Source organism: Scatophagus argus, chromosome 14 (genome assembly GCF_020382885.2).
Source record: "Scatophagus argus isolate fScaArg1 chromosome 14, fScaArg1.pri, whole genome shotgun sequence".
NCBI classification, from domain to species: Eukaryota; Metazoa; Chordata; class Actinopteri; family Scatophagidae; genus Scatophagus; species Scatophagus argus.
The window spans coordinates 1,301,723-1,315,776 of record NC_058506.1 but is presented as its reverse complement, the minus strand read 5'-3'; positions in this window follow the sequence as shown (position 1 = coordinate 1,315,776).

The following is a 14,054-nucleotide window of genomic DNA, read 5'->3' as shown; positions in this document are numbered from 1 at the left end:
AGAGAGGTTATATTCTAGTATTTTGAGATTAGTCTAACGTCCTCAAATTTAATGTTCAGGCCACGTGTGGTAGATCTAGGCCGAAACAATAAAAAATAACAATAATATAAACTATTCGTCTTCTATAGGTCCGTTCAGTAGTGGAACTAGTATCTTTTAGTGTTTCATGGTGTGTTTGCAATATCCTTAAAAACGCTATTATGCAGCCTACCCAGTCTTTTGAGCATTAGGCTATATTCTTTAGTAGAAGTAGTGAAGAGGACTTTTTAAATGGTAACTGATCTTGCAAGTTTGATACAGTTTGTCTGAGTAGCCTGCTTGTTGATTGATTGTATCAGTTAAACAGAGACCTGAGCTGCATACCTTAAACCAAAAATGACTACAGTCAAAGTTATCATATACTGAATACTCACTTTAGATCCAGAATTTCAGGAGAATTTCAAATTGAAAGCTGCTTGTGCTGACTTCCAAAAAATATGACGTGATTGGTAAGTATGTAAAATAAAATAAGCATTAACAGCACTAACATTAAATGCATCTAATTACAATAATAATAAACTTTATTTATAACCACTTTTCAAAACAGAGTTACCACATTCTTTATGCTTAATGGAAAAATAAAGATTTGAGCACAATTGAGCACAGTAACAACAAAATCACAGAAAATAAGCCCAGTCATCTCCAGGCATAACAAGGCATAACACTGAAAGGTGAGCAGCCATTTAAGTCAGCAGTGTGACAAAGAGCCAGCCAGTGAAGAGTTTTAAAAGTAACGAGTAAACATCTTAAAATCTCATTGATCTGAGATAACACGTCTTTTCAGGGAAGTGCTGTTGTCTTCAGCTCTACTGCAAAAAGCATGAACAACTCAATATCTCTGAATTAATTTATCTCAGGCACATTCTGATTGCACCACTGTCACTTATGTTGTCTTACTGTGCGGTTGTCTTGGATATAAATGAATCTAGAAAAGAACACATTCTAGAATCACTTTGTTATTGCAATCTACTGTATCTTCAGCTTAAAATGAATAACTGTATTATCTAGGTTTCTGAGCAGATATAAGCTACCTTAATCAAATTTTGTATTGAGGGCGATCTACGTTGTAGAGATAGTTTATGCCAGCACAAGTTGATGACTGCAATAGTTTGCAATGGTGGCACCATCAGTCTTTTTATGAAAGATGTTCTGCTATGTCATATAGCAGAAGCACAGGTGTAAATAATGTAATGTCATTACTAAAACCTGTGCTTTCACCAGGCCCCAACAAGACAGCTAATGGACCTTACTGATATTGCACACATTCACCAGCAGATGGCAAACAATGAAATGTGAAAAGATGGAGGAAACATAAATACACCACATAGACAAAAGTTTTGGTATGGGGCTGTTTTTCAGGGGGTGGGTAAAGCGTGAAGTGAAGGGAAATCTCAACACTTTAGTGAAGGTTCTTTTCTATTCCAGCATGACTATGCCCCAGTTCACAAATCAAGGTCCAGAAAGACATGGATCTGTTTGGTGTAGAAGAACTTGACTAGCCTGCAAAGAGCCCTGACCTCAAAATCCACCAAACACCTTTGGGATGAATTGAAAGGAGACTGCGAGCCAGGCCTTTTTGTCCAACATCAGTGCCTGACCTCACAAATGCTCTGCTGCATGAATGGGTGAAAATTCACACAGAAACTCTCCAAAATCTTGTGGAAAGCCTTCTCAGAAGAGTGGAAGCTCTTGTAGCTGTAAAACTGCCTATGTATTTATAATGCAATGTAATCAAAGTCCCTGTTGGTGTAATGATAGATAGATAGATAGATAGATAGATAGATAGATAGATACTTTATGATCCTGAGGGAAATTCAAGCACCCAGTTAGGTTAGTCAAAAGTGAGCAAACAAACAACCAAACAAGGCCTAACTGTTAGTGGGAAAATAGACTAAACATATACTAAATAAACTAACATCTGCTACATAAAGTACAACAGAGTGCAGAGAAAGCAGGTCAACCAGATTGACTGTGTGTATAAAACAGTGCAGTGCAGGTTAATTGTGCCAAACAATATAAGGTAAGGTGCATAGTGGAATAAATGTCCAATAAATAAATGTGATTTTTTACACCTGATGTGACTCAGGCACAGACTGTCGCTGGGATCGTGACCTCTGAACACCCAGAGACGTGTTGTAGAGTCTAATGGCCAGGTGAACAAAAGAGTTCCTGAGTCTGTTAGTGGAGCAGGTCAGAGACAGCAGTCTGGTGCTGAACACACTCCTCTGACTGATCAGAGTCCTGTGCAGAGGGTGGGAGGCGTTGTCCTGTATGGATAGGATCTTATTCAGTGTCTGTTTTTCTGCTACTGACACTACAGAGTCCAGCTCTGTGCCCACCCCAGATCCCGGTCCCTCTTCTTGATGCTGCCTCCCCAGCACACCACAGCATAGAAGGGGACACTGGCCACCACAGTCTGGTAGAACATCAGCAGCAGTTTTTTGCAGATGTTAAAGGACCCCAGCCTCCTCAGGAAATACAGACGACTCTGTGTTTTCCTGTGGATGGTGTTCGTGTTCACTGACCAGTCCAGTCTGTCATCCAACTGCAGACCCAGGTACTTGTACGTCCTGACCACCTCCACCTCCATGCCATCGACGGAGACCGGTGTGGGATGGGGTCTGTTCCTCCTGAAGTCAACCACCAGCCCCTTGGTTTTGGATGTGTTGAGCTGCAGCTTGTTAGCCCTGCACCATTCAGCGAAGTCCCCCACCAGGCTCCTGTACTCCTCCTCCTGTTCTTCCTCAATGCATCCCATTATCACAGTATTGTCTGAGTAGTTGGTACCGAAAATCAGATGTATAGAGTGTGAACAGGACCGTGGAGAGCACTGTGTTCTGAGGTACTCCAGTGCTGCTCAGCAGGGTGTCAGATGTGCAGTCACCCAGCTTAACAAATTGTGGCCTCTCTGAGAGGTAATGGTCAGGTGTCCTAGTACTTTTGTCTATATAATGCATTTGAGGTAAGACGGGAAGTGTCAGACGTCAGCCAGGTTAAAATTTGCATTAATGGCTTGTGGGAAACAGGAATAAAAAAAGAAGCATAAATAAAGTTCATGACAAGTCATGACTTTCAGCCATACTCTTTGCCATGGTTACTGTCCATTAAAGGGACATGCAGCAAGGTGATTTAACTTGGTCTGCGGATTACCTAATTGACTGCATGTTGTGGTCAAATTTCTGATTGCACATGTTCTTCATAGAATGTATCTTCTATCGCATCTCTTAGCATGAGTTTGATGAAAGATGAAAGTGAAAGTGGGCGGCACGGTGGTGCAGTGGTTAACACTGTCGCCTCATAGCAAGAGCTTTCCAGGTTCGAATCCCAGTCTGGGCCCTTCTATGTGGAGTTTGCATGTTCTCCCTGTGCCTGCGTGGGTTTTCTCCGGGTACTCCGGCTTCCTCCCACAATACCAAAAACATGCACATTAGGTTAACTGGCTACTCTAAATTGCCCCTAGGTGTGAGTGTGAGAGTGTGTGGTTGTTTGTCTTTGTGTGTTGGCCCTGCGATTGACTGGCAACCAGTCCAGGGTGTACCCCGCCTCTCGCCCGTAGTCAGCTGGGATAGGCTCCAGCTCCCCCACGACCCTGATGGATAAGCGGTATAGAAAATGGATGGATGGATGGATGAAAGTGAAAGTGACATATTTTGATGGTGTACCTCAGTACTTAAACAGGTGGCACTTCCACAGTCAGTGACGTTCAAAGAGTACAACCAACCGAAGGTGACATCTTCAATTCAATTCAATTCAATTCAATTTATTTATATAGCACCTTTTACAATCAAAATTGTCTCTAGGTGCTTTACAGAGATCCAGAGCCTGAACGCCCAAACAAGCAAACAGTGGCAGGGGGGGGAGGTAGACAGGACAGAGAGGATAAAAGAGAGAGAGAGAGAAAACATACATGCAATAAGCATCATTCATCACAAAGGACAAACATGACAGGTTGATAACAGGTTGGTGTGATGGGGCGAGTCCATTTAGGGCCTTATATGTAAGTAGGAGAATTTTAAAGTCTATTCTGAATTTTACCGGAAGCCAGTGAAGAGAAGCTAAGATGGTGGAGATATGATCCCTTTTGCTGATTCCTGTCAAAACTCTAGCTGCTGCTCAGCTGCAGGCTATTAATAGAGTAATTTGGACAATCTTGATAATAATGAGTTGCAGTAGTCCAGCCTAGAAGTAACATAAGCATGGACAAGTTTTTCAGTATCACTCTGAGAGAGGACACTCTTAATCTTAGCAATATTACGGAGGTGAAAGAAGGCGGTCTTAGAGGTCTGTTTAATATGATGGATAAATGACATGTCCTGAAGATAACACTGGGGTTCCTCGCAGTCGTACTGGAGGCCAAAGTAATGCCGTCCAGAGAGAGAATATTATCAGCTATTCTAGTACTGAGATGTTTGGGGCCAAAAACAGTTACCTCAGTTTTGTCTGAGTTTAATATTAAAAGATTGGAGGTCACCCAGTCCTTTATGTCCTTAAGACATGCCTGGAGTCTGACTAACGGCTCTGTTTCTTCAGGCTTTAAGGACAAGTACAGCTGAGTATCATCAGCATAACAATGAAAGTTTATGCTATGTTTCTGAATAATATTTCCGAGAGAGAGCATGTATAAGGTGAACATATGACTTGATGTTTTTGACTTGAAATTCACAAATGAATTTTGAAGTTGGGCAGCATGGTGGTGAGCTGGAGCACTATCACCTCTCAGCAAGTGGATTGTGGGTTCAAGTCCGGGTATGGGTCTCTCTGCACACAGTTTCCATGTTCTCCCTGTGCCTGCGTGGGTTTCTCCAGGTACTCAGCCTTCCTCCCACAGTCCCAAAAACATGTACATTCGGTTAATTGGCTACTCTTCATTACCCCAGGGCATGAGTGTGTGTGTGGTTGGTTGTATTTGTGTGTTGGTCCTGCGACTGACTGGTGATCAGTGCAGGGTGTACCTCTTGCTTGTTGTAAACTGGGATATTCTCCAGCATGGCTGCGATCCTGCACAGATAAGGATTGCAGAAAATGGATGGTTGAACTTTCAACTGAACTTGAAATCTTGCATTTAAAAGCCACCTATACCTTTGAAAAACTTCAGTCATAGGCATCTGTTAATTGTTAACCTTTTATTTAAAAAAGAAAACAATATTGCACAAGAATACAGTGTAGAACAGAATTCACAAAATGTGATATGGCAGTCATTAACTTAAATGTCACAATATGAAGGACGACAAGAGCCACTTAAATAGTAATAAAGAATTTATAGCATTCTGTAGAGGACATCCTGGGCTTTCCAGTGATATGTCATGTGATGGGTTTGCATCCTGGGAACTTTACTTTTTTTCTCTATCAAGATGACTGCCATACCAACAACCACATTTTATGGTAAGAGGAGAGGTAAGTCAAATATTCTTTATCTGTTCCTATTTTTTCCATGGTAATTATATATATTCATGTTTATTAACATGTCAGTAACAATATTTTTACATCTGAAAACAGTTTTATTATTTCTGTTTTGAAATAACACCAGGATCATTTCAGTGTATTTAATGACTGCACATTGTTGTAGGAGAAAAAAGTGAAGCAGAGAGGATTCTATACTGGATAATAGAGTGAGATTCAGATTTGGAGCTGTCAGATGAGGAAAAGGATGAGGATGAGTATCAGCCTGTGACAAGGGAAGATGGTGTTGAAGAGGGAGAGGAAGAAAATGAGTCAGTCAGAGTCAGAGTAAGAGAGAGACCAGGAAAGTCATCATGCTCTGTGGGCCAGGACTAACTTGTATGTTTTATTTAGTTTCAAGCTATTGTATTCAATTTCAATTTATTTATATAGCACCTTTTACAATCAAAAATGTCTCTAGATGCTTTACAGAAACCCAGAGCCTGAACCCCCGAGCAAGCAGACAGTGGCAAGGAAAAACTCCCTTTTAACAGGAAGAAACCTTGAGCAGGAGCCGGTTCGCAAGGGAGAACTATCCGGCTGATAGTCGGCCAGGTGAAGGGGGGGGGAGGTAGACAGGACAAAGAGGATGAAAGAGAGAGAGAGAGAGAGAGAGAAACATACATGCAATAAACATCATAAATTACAAAGGACAAACCTGACAGGCTGTTATAATTGGAATTCTGAAGACCATGTATTGTATGTAGGGGCGGCAGGGTGGTGCAGTGGTTAGCACTGTCACCTCATAGCAAGAGGGTTCCAGGTTCGAATCCCGGTCTGGGCCCTTCTATGTGGAGTTTACATGTTCTCCCTGTGCCTGCGTGGGTTTTCTCCGGGTACTCCGGCTTCCTCCCACAATACCAAAAACATACACATTAGGTTAACTGGCTACCCTAAATTGCCCCTAGGTGTGAGTGTGAGAGTGTGTGGTTGTCTGTCTTCGTGTGTTGGCCCTGCGATTAACTGGCGACCAGTCCAGGGTGAACCCCGCCTCTCGCCCGTAGTCAGCTGGGATAGGCTCCAGTTCCCCCACGACCCTGACGGATAAGCGATATAGAAAATGGATGGACGTTTGTTTGTTAGCTGATATGTTGTTCAAGTTAATTATAATAGCACTACATAGAGAAAAACATGGGCAGATGATGATAGTAGACATTGGGTTTGTCAGAGGGCCGGATGCAGTTCAACATGTATTGTACTCAATCTTATTGTCATTTTCAGAGTTTTGTAATATTTGTACTATGTGTAACTGCTGTTAAATATATGCAAGAAGAAGAAGAAGAATCAGCTTTATTGACAGTATATATATTTTTACATACATACACTGAATTCGTCTTCTGCATTTGACCCATCCTTAGTTGAACACACATGCAACACCTGGCAAATTACATGCAGTGAAACACACACAGGAGCAGTGGGCAGCATCAAGCACCCAGGGAGCATATTGGGGGGGTTAGGTGTCTTGCTCAAGGCCGGCACATCAGCTGGCTAATGGAGGGGGGGAGCATTTTTCGCATTAATCACTCCACCACACCCAAATTTTTCCTGCCCGTCCGGTGGGGGAATCGAACCGGTGACCCTTTGATCACAAGCCGCTTCTCCAACCTCTAGGCCATGGCTGCCCCCGTTATGCAAGTTGCCTATATGCTCATGATTTTGGTCAATATGGAGTAATATCACGTCCATGACAATGAAATTACTGCATTAATCCAAATTGATGTGAAAAATTAACTGGTATTCCTTTTATTAACGTGTTTTTTTTTTTTTCGCATCCACCATAATAGACGGTGGATACACACCTGTGCTACCTGGGCTTCCTGCCTTTCAAGATGACTGCTAAAATATGCAGAGGAAAATGAAATGCAGAACTATTTATGTTCTTATGTCTTATTTTATGGTTCACTGTTGAACTAAATACATGTTTTTTTGTCCTTGCAAGCAACAAGCAACAAGCAACAGAAAAGTGATGCAGAATTTTACTTTTTTTGATCAAATTAAATGTGTTATTGGGTTAATATCACTCTAAAGACATAATCCGTTCATTTTTTATATTCTGAATTCAGTTCTATTTTCACACGGAAATCGTCCTGTTGTACTCCACAGTGGAGTGTGAAATTAAAATTATAAATATATTCAAAAAAATTGAAACTGTATCATTTGTTTTTAGGTCCAAATAGATAGGAAATCACACAAAAAAAGAAACTGTAAGACAATTTTTTTCTTCAGTTCCCAGGATGATATAACAAGCTCTATGATTGGTTACCGAGCCACAGTGGTCTCATAGGCAGCTGTCTTTTCCAACATTGTTCGGGCAGAAAGTAAATCCTTAAAGGAACATGAATATATGTGCTATGGTGTTTTATTTTGGCTTTACATCTCTAAAAATGTCCAAAAATTTTTATCAAGAACTTTAAGGGGCATTGCCAATCAGAAATCACATCAGTGGCCACCCTGCCAAGACACCCTCTTCATGGTACTATAAACATCTTACATCTCTCAGTTGTGCCACACTTGTTCTCTTGTGAACAAGATACTTGAACTCCTCCACTTGGGGCAGCAACTCACTCTGACTCAGATACGGGAGGGGGTTGCTATGGTCTATTCCTACCATAACAGAGACCAATGAGCAGCAACAGTGATCCTTGAGATCCTTGAATACAAGGGTAACACTGTAAGAAACAAAGAGCACTATCCCTGATGAAAGAGGAGGCTGGAGGATCAAATCAAAACAGAAAGAAGTCAGTCAACTTCCAGAATTACAGAGAGTGTGTGATAAAAAAGAACAAGTATATACCTGAGGCCCTAAAGAGTGCCCAACTTGAAGAGATATACATGAGAAGCAGGAGGTAGAAAAATAAAAAGGATGTTCTCCACCAAACCATCCAAAGTGTACTCCCAGTGGCAGGGCAATAACATGAGAACATGTCAAACCATGGCTGACACTGAACATAACATCAATGCTCAGTGGCTTATGGACATAAGAGCAGACCACAGCAATCTCCCAGAACAAGACCCAGTAACCATCACAATGGCAGACATCCAACAAAGAGTGTCGAGTATGAAGAGCTGGACGGCACCAGGCCCTGACATGAAGCACGCCAACTGGCTACAGAAGTTAACTGCACTCCATGAACACCGAGCAGCACAAATGAACCATCTGCTGATGGATGGGATTCACCCACAGTGGCTAACCCAAGGAGGGACCTCAAGTCCTCATCATGAAGGATCCTCAGAAGGGTGCAATCCCATCCAACTATCAGCCAGTAACCTGCCTCTGAACAACATGGATGCCCCTGTCAGGCAAGCACCAGATACTGGTCGACAGAGCCTTCACCGGGTACTGCAAGACCAAGCAGACCAACCTGCGCACCACCTGGACTGACTACAAGAAAGCCTATGACTCAGTGCCACACACATGGATACTGGAATGTGTGGAAATGTACAACATCAACAGGACACTAAGAGCATTTATAAAGAACTTGATGGGACTGTTTAAGACAACTCTAGAGATCAACTTCAAGCCAATTGCACGTTACCATCAAGTGCAGCATATATTAGTGTGATGTACTATCCTTGTTAGTGTTCTGCAAAGGGCTCCACAGGGGACTGTCCTCTCTCCCTTCCTCTTCACGATCTACACCACTGACTTTACGCACTGCACAGAGGCCTGCCATCTTCAGAAATTTTCTGATGACTGCAGTGGTTGGATGTATTACTGGGGGGGATGAGAGAGAGTACAGGACTGTAGTGGACAACTTTGTCACATGGAGCGGAAAAACCACCTACAGCTCAATGTGACAAAGACCAAAGAAGTGGTGGACCTGAGGAGGACTAAGGCTCCAGTGACCCCTATCAACATCAAAGGGGCCACTGTGGAGGTGGTGGAGGAGTACAAATACCTGGGGTTGTACTTAGACCACAAACTAGACTGGTGCAAGAACATGGACATGATCTACAGAAAGGGCCAGCCTCTACTTTCTGAGGCGGCTGAGGTCCTTCAACATCTGCAGGACGATGCTGAGGATTCTTGTATGAGTCAGTGGTGTCCAGTGCCATCACATATGCTGTTGCCTGCTGGGGCAGCTGCCTGAGGGTGACACTAACAGACTCAATAGAATCATTAAGAAGGCCAGCCATGTTGTGGAGAGGAACTGGACTCTCTGACAGTGGTGTCTGAGAGGAGGATGTTGTCCAAAATAAGAACTATACTGGACTTTCCCTCTCACCCTCTCCACAATGTGCTGATCAGCTACAGGAGCTCGTTCAGCAAGACTCTTACTGCCACGATGCACCACAGAGCGACACAGGAAATCATCGCCATCAAACTGCTAAACTCAGCACTGTGACGGACACACTCACTCACATTATATATACAATGTATATATTGTTTTTTTACACATGTACATACCTGTATTTTTAAATTTTTAAAATTTTCTTAAAAAATTTGAACACATTTGTAAATACCTGTACCTTGAGATTTTAGTTTTTGTTTATCCTATTTTTATTGTTTATCCCATTTTTATACTCCTCACTTTTCACCTTTCTTGGTCGGGAATACTGCATGTGCAATGAGGGGGGGGGGGGGACAGTTCATGTCTGGGTGGATCTCTCCCAAATTGAACAGGTGGGGGAATCCACTGTATAAAATAGCTAAAGACAGTCACACCTTGACTTTCTTCCATATAACGCACATTTCCTTCATAATATTATAAATACAGACCTATAATTCCTGCATGTTTTTGTTTTTCTGAATTGTGTGAAATGGCCACATAAAAATAGGTAATACAAAACGATTATGTGGTCACCAAGGTGAATTTAGTCTTGACTCCTGGTCGTGAGTGACAGCATTGGGAAATTTGTTGATTGTCGAGTGCCAAATAAACGCAGAGATGGACAGAAAAAGGTCAAAGCCATCAGGTGCTTTAGAAAATTTAGACAAAAAAGAAAAGAAGGAGATGTGAAACGAGCAAAAGAGAAAGGTATGCTATGTTCTCTCTGTATGATTACAGTATCCATGTCATGAATGAAGGGCTAATGTTAATTAGTTAATTAGGATGGTAACAAAGATGGGGAAGGTGATCAGAACAGAGGGAGATGAACTACCAGAAAACAACATTACAGATGTTCAGGACAACTACAAATACCTTGAGATCCCACAGGGAAATGGAAACCATGAGGAGGCCGCAAGGAAGTCAGCTGCAGTCAAATACCTACACACAGTGAGGCAGGTCCTAAGAAGTCAGCTGTATGGTAAGAACAAGGTACCACCAACAGATAGAAGAAGTGGCTGATATCAAGAAATACTACCAGTGGCTCGAGAAGGCAGGATTGAAGGACAGCATAGAAGTACTAATCATCGCCGCACAAGAACAGATACCCAGTATAAGATCAATAAAGGCTGTAGTCTGCCACACCAGACAGGACCCCAGGTGCAAGCTGTGCAAACATGCCCCTGAGACAATCCAGCCCATAACAGCAGGGTGTAAGATGATGGCAGGAAAAAGCGTACATGGAACACCATACTGGCATGGTATACAGGACCATCTGCAGTGAGCATGGACTGGAAGTCCCAAGGTCAGAATGGAAGACACCTCGCAAGGTGGTTGAGAATGACTGCGCTAAGATGCTGGGGGACTTCCAGATTCAGATTGACAAAATGGTGATGGTGAACCAGCCGGACACGGTGGTGGTTGACAAAGACCAGAAGAAGATGATGGTGAAAGACAGAGAGATTCCAAGCAACAGCAACATCAAGTAGAAGGAACACAAGAAGCTCGAAAAATACCAAGGGCTGAAAGAAGAGCTAGAAAAGATGTAGCAAGCAAAAGCAACAGTGGTACCAGTCGTAATCGGGGACTAGGGGCTGTGACCCCCAAATTGGAAGAGTGGCTCCAGCAAACGCAGTCATTCTCAACCACCTTAGGAGAAAGTCTTAGGCCACCATTAGATTTGTTGTTTTAGCAAAATTTTTAATAAACATTTATATTTGTTTTTGATCTTTTTATTAAGATACAAACAGAAAATACAGGAAATATGTATGCAAAATTTAAAAAACACAAAATGGCTTCTACAGGCGAAAGACTTCCTTCAGCACTTCCCAGAGTTCTTCTTTAGATTTAGGCTGTCTTATATTTCTTTCTCAGTCCAGGTGATCCCTGCCTCTATAATATTAAAGTCTGGACTCTGTGGAGGCCAGGCCATGACTGTCAGTGTTTTATCAGCTGTTTTTCTCTCCAAATATGATTTAATTGCATATAGTATGTTTATAGTATGTTTTGGGTTGTTGCTGAAAAATAAATCCATTCCCAGTCAGGCACTTTCCAGAAGGAATGGCATGATAAATTAAAACCTGTCTGTACTTATCAGCATTCATGATACCATCAGTTCGGATAGTATCGGAAACAACAACACTGGCAGAAATGCAGCCCCAAACCAAGACAAACATCCTCCACCACATTTCATTGAAGGCAGCAGGCACTCATTCTTCCATCTCTCAGCAGATTTCAGGTACAACATTGGTGGTCTCTGTCCAGAACAGTGCAGTCCTCACTCTTCATATTGCCGTCCTCTCTTGACCTGCACCAACCCCCCCCCCCACCTGTGGATCCCCTCCCAGAAAACCTCAGTAAGATAATGATTCTCAAATCACAGACTTATGTAAAATAAAGACTTTTTTTCTCTTTGTTTTCTGTCTCTCTGTAAGTTGTGCTCTGCATTGTGAATCCAAAGATTTTTAGCACTATAAAACACAACAAATATGTATACAGGCAAAAAAATATATGATGCTCCGGGTCTTGTAATTCCTATGCATTCTTTGTTTAATATTCCACAATAGAAGAAAAAAAGACATTGGGAGGGTCTACTGGCAAGAGCTCATTCTGATTGGTTTTCCTATGCTGCATATGTTTATAAATAATATCCCATTCCACACTAACTTTATCAGTACATGATACAATGATAGACTCATTTCTGCCACAAGAGGTCAGGAGTTTACAGGGCTAAAATGTTTGTTTGATCTTTATGTGTCACAGTTTGCACAATGTACACTCTGTAACACCACTGTATTATAGTGTGCATTGTAGTGTTTTTGTAAATGGAGTGATAGAGTGATATGTTTATTTCTTTAAAATTTTCAGAATGATAATGAGTATGTTTGACACAAAATCTTGTTATTTATCTGAATATAAGTAACAGATCAGCTTTGAAATTGGCGGATAGTTTTAGTACATTATGGATCTCTGACATGTGAGATGTGAGCCTCATCTTCACTGAAGTGTGCTCTGTTACTGATAGGCGATTACTGTCCCCAGTTCTCCTCAGACGGTGGCAGGATGTTGTGGAATACAACCAGAAAAATAAATACTAAAATACTTACTGCTGGGACTCAGGTCACTCAGTCTAGCTCAGAATCCCTCAGACTCCTCTTCAAGCAGGGGCCATATTCATAAAGCTTCCATGTACAAAAAGCTGCTCTTTTGAAATTCTGAGAAAAGTATGATGGAATTTTCCATCCATCTCTTTTCTATTCTGCTTACCTGTCAAGGGCGCGGGGGGGCTGGAGCCTATCCAGCCTATCCCTGACTAAGGGCGAGAGGCGGGGTAAACCCTGGACAGGTCACCAGTCAATCACAGGGCTAACACACAAACACAGACAACCACATGCACACATCACACCTAGGGGCAATGTAGAGTAACCAATGAACCTAATGTGCATGTTTTTGGGATTGTGGGAGGAAGTACCTGGAAGTATTTTCCCTTATGGTGAAAACTATATCCTGGTAAAGAAAAAAATTATTCACAAAGCATTTTAAACCTTTGGAGAACTCCTCAGATAAAAAAAAACTGCCGGGAGCAGGGAGGAAGACAGTTTCTTCAGCAGAGGAGAAAATAGTAGAAAGACAAAGAGATACAAATATAGGACAAATATTCTCCAAATACTATTGTGAGTAAATGAAACATTATAGATTAGATTGTGTAGGGATAACTTTTTAGTCGATCTCATCAGAGTTGCACTCATATCTCCCACCACACAATAGTGCTGTAATGCCTGTGATCATAACTGCAAAAAAAAAAAAAAAAAAAAAAAAAAAAATGCAACAATGCACAGTCCCCAATCCCCCCAGTCCACATACACACATATTCGAGTCCTCGAAGGCCTGGGATGCTGTACCTGGAATCTGCTGGAGCCGCTCTTACAGTTTGGGGGTCACAGCCCCTAGTCCCCGATTACTACTGACACCACTGTTGCTTTTACTCACCACATCTTTTCTAGCTCTTCTTTCAGCCCTTGATATTTTTTGAGCTTCTCGTCTTCCTTTCTCTTTATGTTGCTGTCGCTTTGGATCTCTACACGTATCACCACTGATTTCTTCTGGTGTTTGTCCACCACCACAATGTCCGACTGGTTCACCATCACCATTTTGTCAATCTGGATCCCCCAGCATCTTAACGCAGTCATTCTCAACCACCTTAGGAGAAAGTCTTAGGCCACCATTAGATTTGTTGTTTTAGCAAAATTTTTAATAAACATTTATATTTGTTTTTGATCTTTTTATTAAGATACAAACAGAAAATAC